At 43.4% G+C, this 20,522-nt stretch overlaps 1 protein-coding gene and 1 long non-coding RNA gene across 9 annotated transcripts in view; one reads left to right on the forward strand and one right to left on the reverse strand.

Annotated features, from left to right (window-relative positions):
* Positions 1-20,522, reverse strand: part of LINGO1 (leucine rich repeat and Ig domain containing 1) — a 1,111,620-nt gene that overhangs the window by 1,074,875 nt on the left and 16,223 nt on the right. For 2 of the 5 annotated variants that reach the window (XR_003852431.1, XR_003852432.1), the window contains exon 1: positions 19,993-20,190. The exons of 1 other annotated variant lie outside the window; for it this stretch is intronic. The gene's annotated coding sequence lies outside the window, so the exon portion shown is untranslated. Of the gene's footprint in view, positions 1-19,992; positions 20,191-20,522 lie in introns of those variants that run through there. 2 more of the 5 variants (XM_029575325.1, XM_029575322.1) reach the window with 1 other exon arrangement.
* LOC115075122 overlaps positions 20,196-20,522 on the forward strand; it is a 298,432-nt gene continuing 298,105 nt past the window's right edge. For all 4 annotated transcript variants that reach the window (XR_003852435.1, XR_003852436.1, XR_003852433.1 and 1 more), the window contains exon 1: positions 20,196-20,291. This is a non-coding gene — a long non-coding RNA (uncharacterized LOC115075122). The remainder of the gene's footprint in view (positions 20,292-20,522) is intronic.

A 20,522-nucleotide genomic window follows, 5' to 3' on the forward strand; every position in this document is an offset into this window, starting at 1 on the left:
GGTCCTGTGCAGGGATCTATAGCAGATTGGCTTTTTCTGTTTTCCTAATAGTAAGTATATTGTTATTTTAGGGTCAGGTGTAATAATTGCAGTGTTGCCTTTCCATAAGTAGGGTTGTTAGTGTTTGAGTGCTGGCAGTTACTGCAGTTCTGGCATTGGAGATTTACTATTACTGAAATTGTAATTCGCTTGTGGCTTTAAGAGGACCAAGTCCATACCCATCACACACTACCAGAAACCCAATATCAATTCCACGGGTCTTTTCTAATTTTTTGCAGGGTTTTACAACACGGCATGTAAATATAATATACATGTTGTAAGCAATATTTTTACCTCAGAAGACTGCACGTTAAATGCTCAGGTAAAATCTATTACTACAAATGCATAATGTTTAGTTGTGGGTGGGGAGAGGTGGTAAGCTGTAAGTTTCACCTAAGGCACCCAATACCCTTGCACCAGCTCTGGGTGGAAGACAGTGTAGAGAGCTGAGGAGGGAAAGGGCCAGATGACAGCACGGCAGCCTATGTGATTGAGAGAGGAAGGGGTGTGTGAGTGTGTGTGTGTGTGGGCGTGAGGGTACGTGTTTATGTGTGAGAGGGGGATTCTCTGTGAAGGAGCGACAAATGGAGGGAGCTTGTGTGAGGGAGAAGGGTCACGGGGGGGAGGGGGGGGGGGGAAGAGACAGAGAAGTGAACCTTGGGGGGCACCAAAGGAAGAATCCATCCCAGGTGCCAAATACTTTAGTTACGCCAATGTGCACAATCCCACTGAAAATCCCCAAAAGTTTCAGGTTCAGTCATTTAAAAAAAATAAATAGTGTTCACTATTTACAAACAGTGTGCACTAGTTTCCAAAATGAATACAAAAATAATGAAACCAAAACTGAAAATAAATAAAATGAACCAAAAACTGAAAAACATTTCCCTACACATCCCTACTTTCTACATCCAGAAAATGCCTTAGTGTTGGACCAAAGAAAAAAATATCATCCTGGTAAAAGCCTGAAAACAAAAAAAAGATATCCCAGTGTAAACAAATAGTCATATACAATCAGTAAGCATACCTACAATTAACTTTCCTTCAAACGAGGTTTCAATTCAAATGCAATTGGGTAATTACTTGAAATACTTTCCATTTGAGTGTCAAACTCATCTGAGAGAAAGCTAATTAGGACCCACTCTGAATGCCTAACTGCAGAGGCTCCGACATGGACAGCATGAGGGACGGTGTCTCAAGGGATATCTGGTTAGGCAGCAATTGTATGAAAATTGAAGAGGAGAAATTGACCAAGGAGGAAGTTGATATTAGGTTACATTTGGGAATTTCATATGCAGAGGATGAATCTCAACTGGGCAGACCAGGTAGGCCATTTTGGGCTTTGGCTGCCATCATTTGTGAAGTTGTTGAGAATAACTTCCTGATTTCCCTACAATCTCTTTGTAAGCTCTGAGGACCAATCTGGGTCCTCAGGGTTGGGATTCCTGCTGCCGCCAGCAGAATCTGTGCAGGAACTCCATAGTGGGCCCATCTAGAGAAGGAGTGGCCAACTCGGGTACTCGAGAGCCACAAGCAGGCCAGGGTTTGCAAGAGATCCATAATGAATAATGCACGAGATAGATTTGCATGAACTTCCTCCACTGTATGCAAACCCATCGCAGGCATATTCATTGTGGATATCATGAAATCCTGGCCTGTGTGTGGCTCCCCTGATCTAGAAGACGAGACGCTGTTCCTGACTAGCCAGGCCCCAGGTTCAAGACGCACCCCAACCTTTTCTATCCTTGCATAAAAGTTTTGCCACCAGGAGAAGGAACGCATGCATTCCCTGGGTTGAGGCTGGGGGGGGGGGGGGGGGGGGGGGGAGAGAGATGCAAAACAGGCATGCTACAATGTGCATGGTACTACCTCTTTCTTATATTTTGTGCCACTGAAATCAGAAAGATTAAAAGAAAATAACGTGGTATGACATAACTCCCATGATTTTCCAAGAAAGAAAGAAAAAAAAAAAAAAGGTGACATTTTCTCTTTCATAGAAAGTAATGGGAGCTGCACGGAAATAAAGGGAGGCTGAAAAAGTTGCTCCTGCCCCCGAGAAAGAATAAATAGATCTGGGAGGCAATTAAATATCACATAGGTGAAGGCCACATCACCTAGTCCACTGTGCATAGGCCATTTACAAATCTTAACAAAACATAAAAACATTAAAAAAAATAATAATAAAAAAGCCACACAGCTCCTGGGGGGAGAAGCTGGATACATTAACAGAACATCTTACGGGTCCCCTGAATTCCTTTTCTCTGGCCTTTCCAAATTCATGCTGAGCCGCAAATAAATCCTTTCACGACAGTTGATAGTTCCCCAAACCTGCGTATCTGGTGCTGATGGCCAAGCACAGGCCCAGCCCTTCAGAGGTAAAAGCCCTTTAAACCTGCTCGCAGCACCTGAACTCCTCCCTCTCTCAGTAGGGATCAGTGCAGCTGCTCCAGTGGCAGGACAGCTCCTTTATCTCATCTCCGCTTCATCTAGGTTTCGTCTGCCACGAATGAGATTGTTTTTGCGGTAACTGCTCCTTTCCACTGTTATATGTATTCTTAAATCAACATAAATAAAAGTGGCAGTTAACCCATGAGCTATTGACAAAGAGAGAGATTTCTGGTTAACTTTGGCCTGCAGGGCCTCTCGCTTTTTCTCATCTGGTTTTTTATGAGGCAGCCATCATGTGTGACCTCCACCGCACTCTCATGCTGAATATTTAAGTAATAACCTCGTAAACCCTAGGAGATCCGGTATTTGAGGTAAATCAATGCCTCAGGTTGGAATACAGAGGCAGAGGGGGATGTGCATTTCGGAGCTCAGGAGGGAGCTACTAGGGGAAAATTAGCATTACACAAGAAAGGATCAACTTAAATGTCATCTTCAAGAATTCAGTTTTCAACTGCGGAGGAGTCTAGCTGGCAAACAACAGCCACCACAAAAACAGCCAGCACGCGAGCTGCAGCCAATCAATATACGAAAAATGCGATGATTAATCCTCAAACCCTCACACTATACCAACTTTATTACATATTATCACATAGAAGAATCATTTAAGCTAATGAAGTCATTAATCTGCCTGTGGATATTTGCAGTTAATCCCCAGAACTTCTTCATACAGGGTTATGGGGATTATGTGTGTGTCCCATAAGCCTTGGACTTGCCTGTGACATGTATGAATACAGGAGAGGATATTCCCTTCCACCATGGTGCGCAGTACTGAGGGGATACCAGTAACAATCAGTTTCCATACGGGACTACCTTCTTTCTAATGGGATAAGATCTTCCCTGCCCTTATTTTTCAACAGGAAATAATACTAAACACATTTAATACTCGCATGTCTACCTCAGACCTGAAACATCTACTGAACAAAGAAAAGAAAGAGTAAACATAAAAACATTAACAACATGTCCTAAGTCCAGCCGAACTACTAGCATTTATTTATTTTAAAATTCTTATATGCCACTTATACAATTGGGTTATATAGATCTAAGCAGTTTACAAAAAAGCATACATACATACATAAAATTATTACAAACAAAAGTAAATTGTCAATAAAATAAAAGGATTATAAAATGAACCATCCCCACAATCTATTTCAGTACTCCCGGTTTAAAAGTAATTGCAGCCATTTATTCTAAAATCCTTAATAAAACGTCACACAATCTTGCCCTGGAAATGAAGAGGAAATTTTTATTCATTCTCACCCAACATGCTTTTATCTTCTCAGCCTTCAGCACCTGTTCTCAAACAACGCGCCTTAAGGGCTAAGAACCATAACAACAAGTCGAACATGAAATTGGCCAATGATGAGCTAAGAACAATACTGTAACTAAGCAGTGGCAACATGCCAGAGATTTAGTAGCCATCATATCAAATATGGAGGGGTACCTTCCAAATTCATCTTTGCTCCCTCAGGGAGGGCTTGCTGGTCCCAGCTTAGTGGGAATTTTGGCTGAAACGGCAGTTCAAGCACAGACCGCTCTGTGGGATTTAGGTCACCTCTGCAGTTACAGAGACAGGAGCTAGTTATTCAGATTTCACTTCCTTGCATTTCTGCAGAGTTGGTATTCTCTCCGATAAGAGACAGACTGAAAGTGCATGACACAGAGGACACCATCCATGTTCCAGAACTTGTTACTAACAGGTCCGTTAGGTTGCAACCAGTTAACTGAGAGATAATGAAACAATTGTGCTGGGGAAGAATTATCAGTGTCTCTCACAGGAGTCCCAAAAAAAAGAGACTCCATGTACCTATCTGTAGACTGAATTTCAAGAAAACATAAAAGCAACAGAGAACGTGATGGAGGATAAGTACCATAAAGCATCATCTCCATTTTAAAATTAATATTAATCATATCCTTGCCTATGCACCCAACATTCCTCTGCATCTGGTCACTGCCTTGTTACACACTGTTTTGCAACTTTCAGATTAGATATGTTCCCCTGTCTGGTAACTCCCTCTCCTGCTCTCTAGATCTTCTCCACAATGGTGCATCGAATCTTAGCTGTCAGCCTCAAGTTTTCTTAGAGGGCTCTCATTTTTAAGTCCATCCTCTGTAGCAGATCTTAGTATCATCTGCAAAGATAAGAATCCTTTCCTACTAATCCCTCTGCAATACCATGTATGAAAAATGTTGAACAGAGCTTGCCTTCAGAACTGATCCCCAAGATACTCCACTGACAATGGCTCTTTCCTTGCAGTGAATCCCACGGCATTTACCACCACCCTCTGCTGTCTGCCACACAAACATCCTCCAGTATGGTCAACTACCTTGTCACCCACCCCCACAGGCTGCTCAGTTTATTTCTAAGTCTCCTAACCTGGGACAGTGTCCAAAGCTTTACCAAAATCCAAGTACCCGACATCCAGTGCTTGCCCCTGATCATGTGCTAGGATCAGCAAATCAAAGAAACTGATCACGTTGCCTAGAATCCTGCAACTTGCTGGTTTCAAGATACTTCTCAAGGGAAAGGACAGTGGTGCAACTCCATTAAATGTGGCCACTAAGGAGGCCGGGCGTTCGGGCCTGTATTTACCAACCTCCTCCTCCTGACTTCCAATTTTGTGAAGAGGAACAACAATTCATTAACAAAGAGGTAGCCTTAGATCCAACAGAACCAATTTTCCTATATCTAAACCTGAATTGGAGCCTGCTCTTGTTTAACTATATACTCGAAAGTGGATTACATTCAGGTGCTGTCGGGTATTTCTCTGCTCCCTGTTCGGTAGCTGAGGCAACAGAGGATGAAGTGACTTGCCCAAGGTCAGAAGGAGTGGCAGTGGGATCTGAACCCTGGCTTCCCTGAGTCACCCGCCCGCTGCTCTAAGAGCAGAATACTCCTCCCACCAATGACTGTGAAATTCATTTCATTGGAGTTTCATGCATGTGTCAGGAGACGTATTTAGAACTCAGATGGAAAGTATTTCCAACTCACTGGCAGGAATGTATTGCTTTAAAGGGGCCACGTGTTGTACACAAAGGCATAACCATCTGAGGCTTTTGTAAAGAGGGTGCCTCTGTCTTCCTCATGGAAATGGAAACATTTTACCCATGTCCAAGGCTTAAAATATACTTCCATTTCATGCTCTACCATATTGTTACAATCCTGCTCAAATCTATTTTAACAAAGGCCAGGGAGCATCACAAACTAAAACCAGGGCAGTACTAGGCTAGTGCTGCGTTCACAACAATGCAGTACTCGCCCTCCCCATCACTCTTCCTTCTGCTGACTGGAAGAGACTACTGCCCTAAAACAATCGTAAAGAAAGACAAGAAAAACATTCCTGCCAGTAAAGAACACTATGGCCATGGAGACACATAAGTGGTCAAGGCAAGATGGCATACATAAAATGAAGAAATAAAAGATTTTATGGAGGAAACAAAAAAAAAAAAAAAAAGAGTGACTGAAGCCTTTATGATGGACACTACTGCTCACAAGTTTCAAAGCTGTGCAAATTCAACTCCTGTTTGTGTAGGTTACTGTCGGGGTATATGCCTGTGTGGAGATCTACTGCAGTATTTTATAACCTGCACCTACGAAGTACATGCAGATGATAAAATAGGCGTACGTCTACGCCCAAACATGTGCTTCTGTACAGTTACACGTGAATACCTGCAACGCAGTGAATGTGCGTCCTTTTCCTACCTAGTCTAACATAGGCACATTGTATTTTACACACAACAAAATTGTGGCTTGCTCACATAAAATTCTGTTTAAGTGTAGCAGTTGTTATATTTTAAAACAGGAGCAAGGAATTTTAATCACCAGTTTGCCGAAAACTAAACCGGTTCACCCAGTCCTTCTCCAGGTCATTGAGACCCTCCTGGTTCTTCACCCTGAAATCCCCCAGTTCACCCAGACCTCCTTCCCAACCAATGGTAAACAATAGAGATGAGTCTGATATCAGTTGTGTAAGACAATTATACTCCTGGGGGAATTCTGCACAAAAACATTTACAATTCCGCATACTTTATATTGGTCAAAATAACAATATACAGGACAGTCTTTAAGTAATTAAAAATATAATACAGTTTTGGAAATGTGCATTTCTTCTATCTTTGTACTTTGCTTAGTGTAGAAGGATATGTAGTTCTGTTTCTAGCTCTCCAGTTTTGCATTGCATGCAGAGTGGCCTTTTGAGGTTCCCATTCCAGTTTTTGACTCCACATTTGTAATTTGTGGTCTTTTCTTTTGTATTTGGTGAAGGTTAGATATGTATGTGTAACCGAGGTGAGGTATTTTACTAGTAGGTAGGGATTTGTATCAATCTTTGTTGTGTTTTCTCATTCTCAACAGGACATGCATTGGTGCTGCACTGCTGCCTTTTCATAGGAAGGGCTATTGCTGTTTGAGTTCTTGGAATTAGTGTTGCAATGGTATGGAAGGTTTGCTGGGATTGTTTTTTGTTTTTTTTGTTTGGTTTTTTTTGTGGTTTTCTATTTTACAATGCGCCTGGTAGTAAGGGAGTTTGTGTTTCTGTTAACTGAGATAGCACCAGAATCAGAATATCTTTTTTTATATAGCGAGTTGTATTTGAAATATCTTAGTTCTGCTCTGCATCCATTGTTTGGAGATGGGGGCAGCAGGTGTGCGTTCCTGTGGATGCAGAGTATATGTTTACATTTAGCCCCATGATGGTCAAGTGTTCAGTGTGTCCCAACAGAAAAAGGTTGAGAACCACTGGTCTATAAAACAAAACTGAAACAGTCACTTAAACAATCAAAGATATGCAGAGCCTCTCGAGATACCCAGGGGAGCATCCTTGACTTTCATGGACTCCCACTTGTAACTGATTTCTCCTTGACTCCTCTCCTGAGAATAAACAGATGAGGACACCATGGACATAGTGATTTCTCCATAACTCTGGAGTATCTCCTCTCGCCTACTAATGATAAACTCCATTGGAGAAGCTCGTCCTGCACTCTTCCCTCGATAACTGAACTTCCATAGCTTCAAGACACACTGGAACGTGCACTGTTCCCTTTTATGTCTCAAACTGCCGATAAATAGTGGAAAGGTTAAATCCCAGCAAAGCAAGGAGTCTACTCTACTCATTCTCCAGGTGACTCTCCAAGGTTCCTTCTGGAAGCCCCTCCCGGCCTACATCAGGAACTTCACTGTCTTAGAGCCCACAGGCTCCCTCCTGGAACTCCGAATGCCACCTCAAAGAGAGCTCCAGGACTTCCTGAGCCTCTGCTTGTATTACTCTTCCAAAACCAGAGGCACCACACACTAGGGGTGTATCTAAAGCACAGTCCATTCCTACTGTATCCTTAGTCATGTCTGCCCCCAGGTGGAGACATAAGGGACCTCTGGTTACACCTACAGAAATATCTATAGGAGGAGAATAGGGGTTGTGACAGGATCCAAGGCAATGTAGGATTCTTCCTAGTGCTTCTGAACTTCACCCTCCAGACTACTTTTATTTACTTTCCAAGTGTGCTTCTCCCCTAGCCTCCAAGGTGAGACAATCGTATTGCCCTGCAAACCTCCTTTCCTTATTGATATTTAAATTTCCTAATATGAGCCCTCAAGGAGCTCAAAGCCAGCATGCCCAGCTGTTCTTATTGATCCAAGCACGAGGCGAGTGAATGAAAGATTTACTTTTCATAGATTTTTAGACTTCAAAGGTAATTCAATTATGATTTCTTGTGAAAGAGGCACAAAGGGACAGCAGCTAGGGCTGAAGCCATGACGATTGGCGCAAATGCTCACACGTTCCAAACGTGTGCTTATTCAGCCTTTTTTTGTGCGTCCAGAGGAATGAGAATAAAAGAAAAAAAAAACACACAATGGTTTGAGAAATATAAGGAGACAGAAAGAGCAACAAGAAAAAAAAAATTACAGATCAAAGGTGTTAGAAAAAGATTTAGTCGGTTTCCGGCTTTATGAAAAGCTACACAGTTTTTACCCACTGCTGCTCAAAACTGGTTTTTTTTTGCATCAGCCACTGCTATTCGACACACTGAGAGCAGAGCATTCCCAAAGACGCAAAGGAGGAGAAAAGCATTCCTGAAACAAACTCGTTCCATCCCAACCAAATCCTAAGAAATAAGATTGGAAAGGAACTTTCCAAGGAGTATACAAAATGTCCAGAAGTATTTACCTCCAGCACTCACTCATCAGGGACAACATGCCCTCCCGACTCCTCTAACTGTGCACACCCCATGCCCTACCCCACCATTCAGCCCTTTCTCTCCCCTACCTCTCCTCTACTCCTGCCCTTCTCCTCCCACTCACACCCCCCTCCTCCACCCACCCGTGTGTGTCGTCTCTATTGCATACGGCTACGTAACCAGTAGTGTCACGAGAACATGAGTACTCAGACCTTCCTCAGTAAAGCTTCATACAATGGAGCTGCCTTTTACTAACCTGAGGGGAAAAAAAGTGTGTGCTCATGCTATTTCACCATGAGTTACTCCCCATGGGATTTACTAAACTGTGATATTCAGGTAATTTCCCAGGACAAATGCATGTTCCTGCTCACCGCATTGTGTGATGGCAGGCCTTCATCCCAGGGTGACCAACATGAAGGGGCTCGCAAGGACCTGTAACATGGCCCCTAATCCCCTGTTGACCCATGAAGGCAAATGTAGCACTGATTACAAATAGCCCTGACCCCATTCAACATATTTAAAATCCCTCTGCTTCCTACACCACTTCAGATCCCCCATCTTACCCCTTGTGGGTGGGCCAAAGGAGAACCTAGAGTGAGTTGGTGCCATTTTATAGTACAGTGCTGGTGGGGCAAGAGAGATGAGGATTACCAGGGAATTGGAGGAGGGCATACTACTGGAACTTGTGGCCCCTTTAAGCCAGCCGGTCCTGGGAGCTTCACCAGTCACCTTGGCATGGCAATGCTCCCATGCAAAAGTTAGTTGTGCCTCTTGAAATGTTACTAATTTTCCTGGCAGTAGCACAGTGCACGATGATTTTCTGCAAGCTGTACTACTCGTTGGCATGGCAGAGAGTTGCTTTGCATGCATTTGCATACGATGCACCTCATCACCATGCCCCTGTTGCACCTGATTTTTTTTGATTAGGAAAGAACATTCAAAAACTGGTGATTATTGCAAATTCTGCTTGTTGTTTAGAAATAATGCCCGAGAACTCTTTTATCAGGCATTAAATGCTAAAACTGGGATTTATCACACGCAAATGAGTTATTGCAGCGTAGCAAAGAGGCCCCATGGTTTAGAAGTATCATTTTCATCCTCTCAAATATCATTCAGCTAAGCCTGTTCACTGGTTTCTGGGCTGCTAGGTCATAGACAGATGACAGACGGCCATGACCCGTCTGAGGCGCTCTCCTGTTTTCCTCTCCTAAAAAGTGTGAAAGGCAATGCACAAAGCTCAGGCTCAGTGCTGTCAGAATGCTTGGTTTCTATTTTGCTTTTATTTCAGTTAAAAGGGCACAATGTCCCTTTATCAATAAGAAAAAACCCCACTACAAATCATTAGGGGGATTTATTATTCCACGATGAGTACAGTGGAATGATGGCCTGCGAAAAAAAAGGGGCAGGGGGGATTGATAGCATGCAGCCGGCAGCATCACGGCTGCGCAGATTTGCCTGCCACGCTGCAGCCGCGCCGCACTCTATCACCCCCATAGCGCCACGGGAAAAGCTGGTGTTATTTCCAGTGGTGCTGCCGGCGATTAATGTGAAAAACATTATCGGCTACAGCACTGCCGGGCCATAACCCCACCCACATTCCTCCCCTTCCCCTGATTTAAATAGTGCCACCCCAATGCGGCCGGTATCACGTGCGTTAGGGCCTTATCGTGTGCAATAAGACCCTAATGCACATCGCAATTTAATAATTGACCCTGCATGCCTGGTAACATCACATACTACTTATTTTACTTAGAAACACTAAAGGACCATTTGTTGTTTGTTTTTTTTAATTTTCTCCCTCTTCATCTAGCCACTTTTGCTTCCTCCTCCTTCAATGATAAATCCAGGCAGCTCAATGGACCTTCCTCCCCAGCCTGTGTACAGTCACGCCACCCTCTACTCTCTCACATCCTGACGGATAGGGAGAGTGGAGGTGCACCTGCTTTACATTTATTTATATATAAAGTGGGTCTGGCAGTTTCTCCCAGCTTAACTGGAACCAGACTCTACTGAGCCCATGGTGCCACGAGCCTTCGTGCGCAACTCCTTGGCATTTTTTTCCCTTACTTACCGGTAATAACCCCTCCACTCCCAGCTAGCCCGGCCACTGCAGAAACAGGGTCTTAGCCTGGGGGCCCACAGACCACAGCTCCTTCTATAACCTGGCATGTGTGAACCCCATCTTTGGCCAATAGTTGTCGCCATTGTGCAATGGCAGAGACTCCCTCCCTCTAGGGTTTGTGAACGCTGCCTCGCCATCTTGAGAATCCATTCTGATTTCCATATGCCACAACATTCTTGGTATCTACTTTTTATAATAGCAGCTTCTTTAAATATCGAGGTTTGAAATAGACACAGCCTACTTGCCAGCAGAAATCAAAACAAAAAAAGTGCTTTAGTTTTCTGTTAAAAGTAAGGAGATACTGTGTTGCTAAGTAAAGAATCACTCCCTTCCTCTCCCCAATCTGTTGCTGTCTTCCGTGGACAGATCTCATCTCAAATCAATGACTTCAAGTTTAGCAACAGGGAAAGTCACCTTCAGTATAATTAACTTGGTAACACTTTGCTACAGAACTAACAAGCAAAGATTCTGAGGGGGTGTTTTGGAGGTGGAAAGCGGGGAAACGTTTTAGGAGGGGGGGGTGCTGCTGCTGAGCGATACATGGTGAAAACATGGGACATGGTTGAATTTAGGGATACAGATAATCATCGACATTTGGTAGCTGGAAACAAGATAGTATTGTGAATCTTCGGGGAGCTCGGAAACGGTATTAAGTTTGAGATTTTACCATGTGAGATGGCGGTGAACATTTAGAAGTCCCAGAGCTGAGAAGACTCTGACATTTGGAAGCATGCCTTTTAAGAAGTAGATATATCTGCTCTTCTTAAGAGACCTTCGTTATAGTTATTTGTTGATGTTCTAACCTACTGCACTAATGGTCAGTTGTATACCCGTGGTTGCAGGGGAGGGGTGGTGGGATTCAGTTATTTAATGCATGGAAAATCTGTTGTGATTTGCTGATTTCTCTCTCAACAGTTCCGGGGGGGGGGGGGGGGGGGTTTCACTTTGTTTAATGTACTGTGGGCGACTGTTGTGAACCGTTGTGATGGCACCCGCTTAACGACGGTATAGAAAAGATTTTAAATAAATACGTTTGTTATTGAAATCACTTAATAAAAATGTTTAAATACAAAGGGTCACCTTGCAAAGTGGGCCATTAGCTGCTATCCTAGGGAAGCACGCGCTGGCAACCAGCCGGCGCGTGGAGTTTACTTCTGCTCCCGAGAAGCAGTAAGTATAGAAATTTTAAAAAGTTTTGGGTACCTAGGTAGGGGTTAGAGGTCGGGGTGGAGAGGGGAAAAGGGAGGAAGATTAAGTAAGTGGGGGGGGGGGGGACTGGGGAAAAAGGCCGATCACGCCGCCATGCATAATTGGAAAATCCCACCCCTGCCGCGCATGCAAGTTGCTGGCTACCGCACATGGATGTTAAAATCCGTGCGCATGAATGTCATATTTCATAACACGCATGCGGTGACGCGCATGTTATAAAATTGGGGTGTCCGTGCACGCGCGCTGGGAACCGCGTGCACATGGACACGTGCACGGGTCTTAAAATCGACCTCTATGTCAGCTTGGTTGTTAGCAGTTAATGGACTTCTCCAGGAACTTATCTAAACTTCTTTTAAACCCAGCTACACCAACTGCCCTAACCACATCGTCTGGCACAAATTCCAGAATGTAATAGTGAGTTGGGTGAAAAAAAGGTTTCTCCAATTTGTTTTAGACGTGCTACCTACTAACTTCATGGAGTGCCCCCTAGTTGTCCTATTATTCAAAAGTATAAATAACCAATTTATATTTACCCTTTCTAGATCTCTCATGATTTTAAAGACCTCTATCATGTCCCCCCTCAGTCGTCTCTTCTCCAAGATGAACAGTCCTAAACTCTTTAGCCTTTCGTCACAGGGGAGCTGTTCCATCCCCTTTGTCATTTTGGTCACCCTTCTTTGTATCTCCTCCTGTGCAACTATATCTTTTTTTGAGATGCGGCGACCAGAATTGCACATAGTACTCAAGGTGCAGTCTCACCATAGAGTAACACAGAGGCATTATTATATTTTCTGTTTTATTTACCATTCCCTTTCAAGTTATTCCTATCATTCTGTTTGCTTTTTTCACTGCTGCAGCACACTAAGCCAATGATTTCAATGTATTATCCACTATGATGTCTAGATTTTTTTCCTGGTTGGTGGCTCCTAATATGGAACCTAACATCATGTTAACTATAGCATGGATTATTTTTCCCTATATGCAACACCTTGCACTTCTCCACATTAAATTTCATCTGCCATTTGGATGCCCAATCTTCCAGTCTCACAAGCTCCTCCTGCAATTTATCATAATCCGCTCATGATTTAACTACTCTCAATAATTTTGTGTCATCTGCAAATTTGATCACCTCACTCGTCGTATTCCTTTTCAGATCATTTATAAATATATTAAAAAGCATTGGTCCAGGTATAGATCCCTGAGGCACTCCACTATTTACTTTTATCCATTGAGAAAAGTGATCATTTAATCCTACTCTCTGTTTCCTGTCTTTTAAACAGTTTGTAATCCATGAAAGGACATCGTCTCCTATCCCATGACTTTTTAGTTTTCGTAGAAGCCTCTCATGAGGGACTTGGTCAAATGCCTTCTGAAAATCCAAAGATACTAACACCTATCAGTTCACCTTTATCTACATGTTTATTATTCCCTTCAAAAAAATGTAGATTTGTGAGACAAGACTTCCCTTGAGTAAATCCATACTGGGTATGTCCCATTAAACCATGTATTTCTCTATGTTCTGTGATTTTGATCTTTAGAATAGTTTCCACTATTTTTCCCTGCACTGAAATCAGGCTGACCGGTCTATAGTTTCCCGGATCGCCTCGGAGCCCTTTTTAAATATTGGGGTTAAACTGCCCATCCTCCAGTCTTCAGGTACAATGGATGATTTTAATGACAGGTTACAAGTTTTTACTAATAGTTCTGATATTTCATTTTTTAGTTCTTTCAGAACCCCGGGGTGCATACCATCCAGTCCAGGTGATTTGCTACTCTTTAGTTTTTCAATCTGGTCTACTACATCATCTAGGTTCACCATGATTTGGTTTGGTTCATCCGACTCATCATCCTTGAAAAGTCTCTGGAACCAGTATCTCCCCAACATCCTCATTAGTAAACACAAAAGCAAAGAAGTCAGTCATTTAGTCTTTTCGCAATGGCCTTATCTTCCCTAAGAGCCCTTTTAACTCCTTGATCATCTAATGGTCCAACTGACTCCCTCGCAGGCTTCTTGCTTCAGGTATATTTTTAAAAGATTTTATTATAAATTTTTGCCTCTATGGCCAACTTCATTTCAAATTCTCTCCTAGCCTGTCTTATCAATGTTTTACACTTAGGAAAAAGCATAAGAATTATCAATTTATTTTCTTCAGTATCCTTCTTCCAATTTTTGAAGGCATTTTTGGCTAAAATAGCCTCTTCCTCCTCGACTTTTAACCATGCCAATAATCATTTGATCTTCTTTCCACCTTTCCTAATGCATGGAATACATCTGGACTGCGTTTCTAAAATTGTATTTTTAAACAATGTCCATGCCTGTTGTACACTTAACTTTTGCAGCTGCACCTTTCAGGTTTTTTTCTACCAATTTTCCTCATTTTATCAAAGTTTCCCTTTTGAAAATTTAGTGTTAGATTTACATATTGTCTCCCTCCCAGTCATTAGTTCAAATATGATCATGTTACGATAACTATTGCCAAGTGGCCCCACCACCATTACCTCTCCCACCAAATCCTGCGTTCCACTATGAATTAGATCTAAAATAACTCCCTCTCTTGTTGGTTTCTGAGCCAATTGCTCCATGAAGCACTCAGTCGTTTATTCTATCCAGGAACTTTATGTCTCCAGATTGTCCTGGATGTTACATTTACCTAGTTAATATTGGGGTAATTGAAATCTCCCATTATTACTGCACTCCCAAATTGGTTAGCTTCCCTGATTTCTTTTAGCATTTCATCATCCGCCTCATCATTTTGGCCAGGTGGATGATAGTATACTCCTATCACTAAACTCTTACCCAACACACATGGGTAAGCCAACTACACTAACAGCTTTATTTGCCATAAATATATTGCCTAGTAACTTCATGGCATGTCCCTTAATCTTTGTACTTTTTAAAAGGGTAAACAACTGGTTCGTGTTTATCCATTTCACTCCACTTATTTTCTAGACCTCTATCATATCTCCCCTCAGCCGTCTCTTCTCCAAGCTGAAGTGTCCTAACCTCTTTAGCCCTCCTTCATAGAGGAATTGTTCCACCCCCTTTATCATCTTGGTTGCCCTTCTCTGTACCTTTTCTAATTCTGCTATATCTTTTTTGAGATATGGTGACCAGAACTGCACACACTACTCAAGATGATTATTTATTTAGGGCTTTTTTATACCGACACTCATGATACCAATCATATCGTATCAGTTTACAATAAACATCTGTGCAATAACATTAACATCAACGTGAACAATAGGCGAAGAAAAAAAGTGAATGAAAGCTACAATATAACAGGGGCAATAGAACTGGGAGGAGGAAAAGCAAAGTCATGGCTAACATAGAAATAAATAATATCTATCTCAGAAATAAATAATATCTAATCATATACTTAGGACTATAATAATCACTTGAACTCAGGTCTGAATATTATCAAATATTATCAAATGACTGAATATTATCAAATGTTGCACCATGGAGCAATACAGAGGCATCATGATAGTCTCTGTTTTATTCTCCATTCCTTTCCTAATAATCCCTAGCAATCTATTTGATTTCTTGGCCATTGCGGCACACTGAGCAAAAGATTTCAACGTATTTTCAATAATGACGCCTAAATCCTTTTACTGGATGGTGACTCCCAATGTGGAACCTTGCATTGTGTAGCTATAATTTGGGTTGCTCTTCCCTTGCATCACGTTGCACTTGTCCACATTAAATGTCATCTGCCATTTGTTTTATCTGCTAAGGAACACATCTGACTTTTACTTTCTTGTGAATATGTGGCAAGTAAACATGCATGAACAGCTGGATTTACCATTCCTGAGGCAGAGAAAAAAATATAACTAACCGACAATGGCCAATTTAGTTATGTGAAAAGAAAATAAGAATGACCCTTTTGAAAAATGACCTGGTACATGATATGGCAAAAGCCAACATTAACTACACAAGCTTTTTAGGAGTACAACAGAAGACCTGGAGGCACAACACAATTCAGAGGAGTATCAAAGCTATATGAGAAGTACAAAGGCGTTTCATCATGCAAAGGGTTACAAAAATCCATAATAAATGTCTGCCACACTAGCATTGCACTGATCCCAGAACATGAAAATACCACAGAAGCACTGCATCAGTTCCCCAGTTTCATGATACGAATACCAAAGAAACTGTATCCAGCATCCGCACAGGAATGCCACTCTGGGGGTCCATGTCCAAAGCAGAACCACAACCCCATTTCCCGTGGCAGACCTGTTTGCATAACTTTGCATATAATTTACACTAAGCCATCACAAAGCCAATTTTTATTACACATTTTTCAACTGTTTTCATTCAAAAATAAAGTGGGAAAATTTCAATAGTCTGCACAGGGCTAAAGTCTGCATGAACTTCCTACCTCCAAACTTTAGCCCGAACTGTCAAAGTGGATCCCGGCGTGGCCTACCAAACATGAACTCACCCTGCGTGGGAGCAGGCAGAGCTCTGTGCATGTGCACTTTCCAAAGCACGCTCGGAAATCCTTTCCCCGCCTCCGGAACGCCCGCTTACTACACGCGCAAAACGTATTTGTGAAATCGGGTTCCACGCACACAGACCCTGAACTGATTTTCCAACTGAGACTTACAGGCAGAAGCCGGGGTTTCTGGGAGTACATCCTTTGGAAAATCAGGCCCTACATGGCTAAAAAAGAAAAAAAAAAAAAAAAAAAAAAAAAAGGTGTTTTCCTGGCGTATGTTGGCTACCTGCAACCTGACCCCCCACCCTCAACGTGGGACATCGAGCCACGCTGAGCGGACGTGTTAATGTTGATAGGGGGAGGGTTTAGGTCAGAGGGGGAAAGGCTCCCGAGTAAATTATGTTTTCATATCTATGCGCATGCTTTTCCAGCCAAATTCTACCTGCACAAAAAGCAGACGCACTTATCCCCGTGCTTTGTACCCAAAGCAAAGAGCGGGCTGTCACTTGAAGAATATGTCTGATTAAGACAACCAAGAATACCCAGACACCTCTGCTGTACTGTGGCTTGTCAGAGGTGAATGAACTTTGAGTGCTTTTCTGAGCATGACTTGCAGAAAATCCCTGAGACAGATTTGCTGGCAACAACAGGAAAGAGGCCTATTTAATGGCAACATTTACTTCACAATACAGAGAAGCTGGGTCCAGGATGTAGGCTTTTGTCTTGCAGATGCATATTTCAACGGACAGAAATCAGTTGAAAAGAAGATCCTGTGAGGTGACAGTTTTAATTAAATCCTGGTGCCAAGAAATGGAATTCGGGCCTGACTCCTATTGAAGACCCAGACTGCGATTTGTTTATACAACAAAGAATAACAAAAGAAGAACAGAAGAGAGTACAGTGCATCAAAGCCAAGGTGATACAGGAACTTTTATCATGGAAGGGTGGTTTCAGGGAAGACTAGTATAGAATGATTTTTACAATTGAATGGGGGGTGTCATCACAAGCATTTCCTATACATGATAGATTGTCATGACAACAGCATAAGGTATCTTTGTAAAGAAGTCTTTGGGCAGTCACGTCATTCATTCTGGAAGCTTCGGGAATGTTGTATTTTGATTATATAAGTCAGGGCATGTCACATACTCAGGGAGATGCTACTTATTACAGATAGAGGGCATATTGCATCTCACAAGAACACTTGTCTTTGACTCTTCTTTAAAAAGCCAAATAAACTAAATTTTAAACCTCTTGCTGATTTTGAGTGTTCTTGTTGCCCTAAGCTTTGAGTCCAGAAATTATTATACACTTGCAGATAAAATGTACGTTTAATATGCATCAATGCAGGCCATTTCATTATTGTCCCCCAAATGTTTTCCATTCTATTTTGTGTGCATTAAGTATTTACTTTTCCCTCAGTTCTTTTCTATATTTCCAGCTCTCATCATTTCTTTTCTCTCATATACCTTCAAGTACCCTTTCACCTCCTCCCTCCCATCCACACACTTTCCCTCTTTGCTCCCAAACGTGCACCGTTACCTCCCTTCATATTTACTCTACCTGGCCTCTTTCCCTCCCTCCCGCCTACCCATGGTCCTTACCCCACCCATGTCACTCCCTCCCTCTGCACTTACCCCACCCTCTCCTTTCTGCTCCCACCTGTAGCCCTTACCCCACCCAGCAAGGGCAATGCACCCTCTCATTTTTTCTGGTGGTGTGCCAAAGTATATTGCTGTAGTCAGGAGCATTACTAGTATCAGGTAGGGCGAGGTGGCCTCCTCAGGCGGCAAAATTTTGACAAAAGGTGACAACCCAAGCACTCCTGCATGGTCGTCTCACCTTGCCACGGGATTCCAAAGAGAGGCTCCCGTGGCTCAAAGAGAAAGGCCTGACAGGGCCATAGTGGACCCCATTCTATCACAGCCCAACGAGAGAGGCCCAGTGAGGTGACAGCGGACCCCGTCCCACCGTGGCCCGAAGAGAGGGAGAGGCCCCGAGAGAGGATGTGAAAGTGTGTAAGAAAAAGCCTGTATGCATGTGTGAGTAAGAAAGGGTGAGAGCCTGTGGGCTTGAGGGAGAGGGTTTGAGTGAGCGCCTTTGTGAGTAAAAGAGAGGGAGAGCCAGTATGCATGTGGCCATTGAGCCTCAGCAGAACCCGGAGGTTTGTAATGTTGACTCAGAAACCCAGCAATTCCTAGGGAATTCTGGCGTTTCTAAGTCACATTCGGAGAATTCCCAAGTATGATGAGGAGAAAGTGAGAGGACTCTGTATAGAGTGGAGGAGTGTGAGCAGGAAACAGGATGGTAGGAGCGGAGGATAAGAGGACTGGGGATGGGAGAAGAGGAGGAAGGGGAGGAAGGATTAGAAGAAGTTGGGGACTGGATTCCAAGATCTGCGGAGAAGGAAGGAAACGAGGTTCCAGGATTTGGAGAAAAGAATCCGAGGACAAGGAAGAAAGGTTCAGAATTATGGGGGTTGGGGAGAAGATGGGTGTCCCTACCTTGCTTTGGTCCTGCTCCCTCTTGTATCCTTTCCCACTCAGTGTAGCACTCACACATACACAGCCAACACCAATCCCTTCTCCCTCACACACACACTGCCCCTTCCCCTGTTCCCTTCCCTTTCACATACAGGCATATCCCCCAGTTGATACCCTTTCATTTCCCAGCCTCTACCCGACACCCCCATCCAATGGTTTCCCACTCAGCCCCTCTTAACCTCCCCAAAATTATCCCTCCATGTTCTGTTGGCTCCAGGCTCAAACTTCTCCTATCCTGTTCCCTGCTATCCCCAGATTTTTGTCGCTTATTGTACCCATTGAGAAACTCAGGCCTGGGTACAGGACAACTGCCTCTCTAGGGTGCAATCAGTTCATAGGTCTTTAAAATGAACAATGACAAACAAATCAGATGGGACACCAGGAACGTAATGCATGGCTTGCACCAAACATTCTTTCCCTGAGTTACATCCATGAACGGGTTAAATCCAGATCCAGCTTGACCAATGTATGTGTCTCCCTTTGTATTTAGTCCCAGGGTAAGGAAAGTAAAGTGCCCAGGGGGGAATGGAATCTTCTAGCTTTAGTGGCTATTCCCCTTCCAAAAATACCCAAGATCCACTGTCTTGTCTCCACAAACTCCATTCCTCTCAGTTCTTATTGTCCTGGGGTAGAGACTTGTGAGAGGTGTTTCCAGTCTCTCCAAGAAATCCTTGTACTTCCCAATTCTCCTCTCCGGATAGCACACGGAAGGTCCCAAAACTCGCATAGTGGGAAAACAAATTCCTCCCCTCTCCCTACTCCTGGGCAGGAAAACGGGGCTGAAAAAAACTTACTCCTGAAACAAAACTTCACAAAAGGCAGAGATGCCACACTCCAACCACTCTTCCTAGCTTTTTCAACGCGGGGGTGCGTCAAACACTCTCCAGAACTAGAGAAACCAGCAAAACAGAATCAAAATCCGAATCTGAAATCACGGGGGGGGGGGGGGGGGGGGGGGGGCATGATGCATGATTGTGGCAGGCATGTAACTGCTCAGCGTTTTGTTTCATTTTTTTTTCTGAATTACCTTCATGTAATGCCTCCCAAAAGGAAAGCTAGGGTCTTCCCCCTCCAGACCAGCCGCGGATTGCCTTTGCAGCAGCCCTGCTACCTCCCCGTGAGAGGGGAGAAGTCCCCGGTGAGGGAGCGCCATTCTTGCCTGGCCCAGGTTCATTGATTCGATTCTCCCGCTCTGCCGGCCCTGTCGCTGCCTGATGACGTCAGAGCCGAGCCGGCTCCAGAGGAGGCAGCTGCAGGCTTGGCGTCCTCGCCCAATATCGGCCCTCATCGAGAGGCTACCCCCGGGGAAGGTCGATCCAGAAATGGGTGAGTCGCTCCCTTTCCGTTATCTAAGCTGGAGGTAGATACGTTAGCCTCATTGTGGGACTTGGGGATGCGGTTTGGAAAGGCCACTAATAACTGAAAAGTTTGACATCTTTCCTCCTCTTTGGAGCCTAGGAGTGTAAAGCATGGGAGTCAAGAGCGCAAGCAATTAAAATTACTGGTTTAGGAAAGGTTATTCAAGAAATCAAGACCATGAATAGCTCCCTGATTAAA

The sequence above is a fragment of the Rhinatrema bivittatum genome, chromosome 13, assembly GCF_901001135.1.
Source record: "Rhinatrema bivittatum chromosome 13, aRhiBiv1.1, whole genome shotgun sequence".
Lineage (NCBI taxonomy): Eukaryota > Metazoa > Chordata > Amphibia > Gymnophiona > Rhinatrematidae > Rhinatrema > Rhinatrema bivittatum.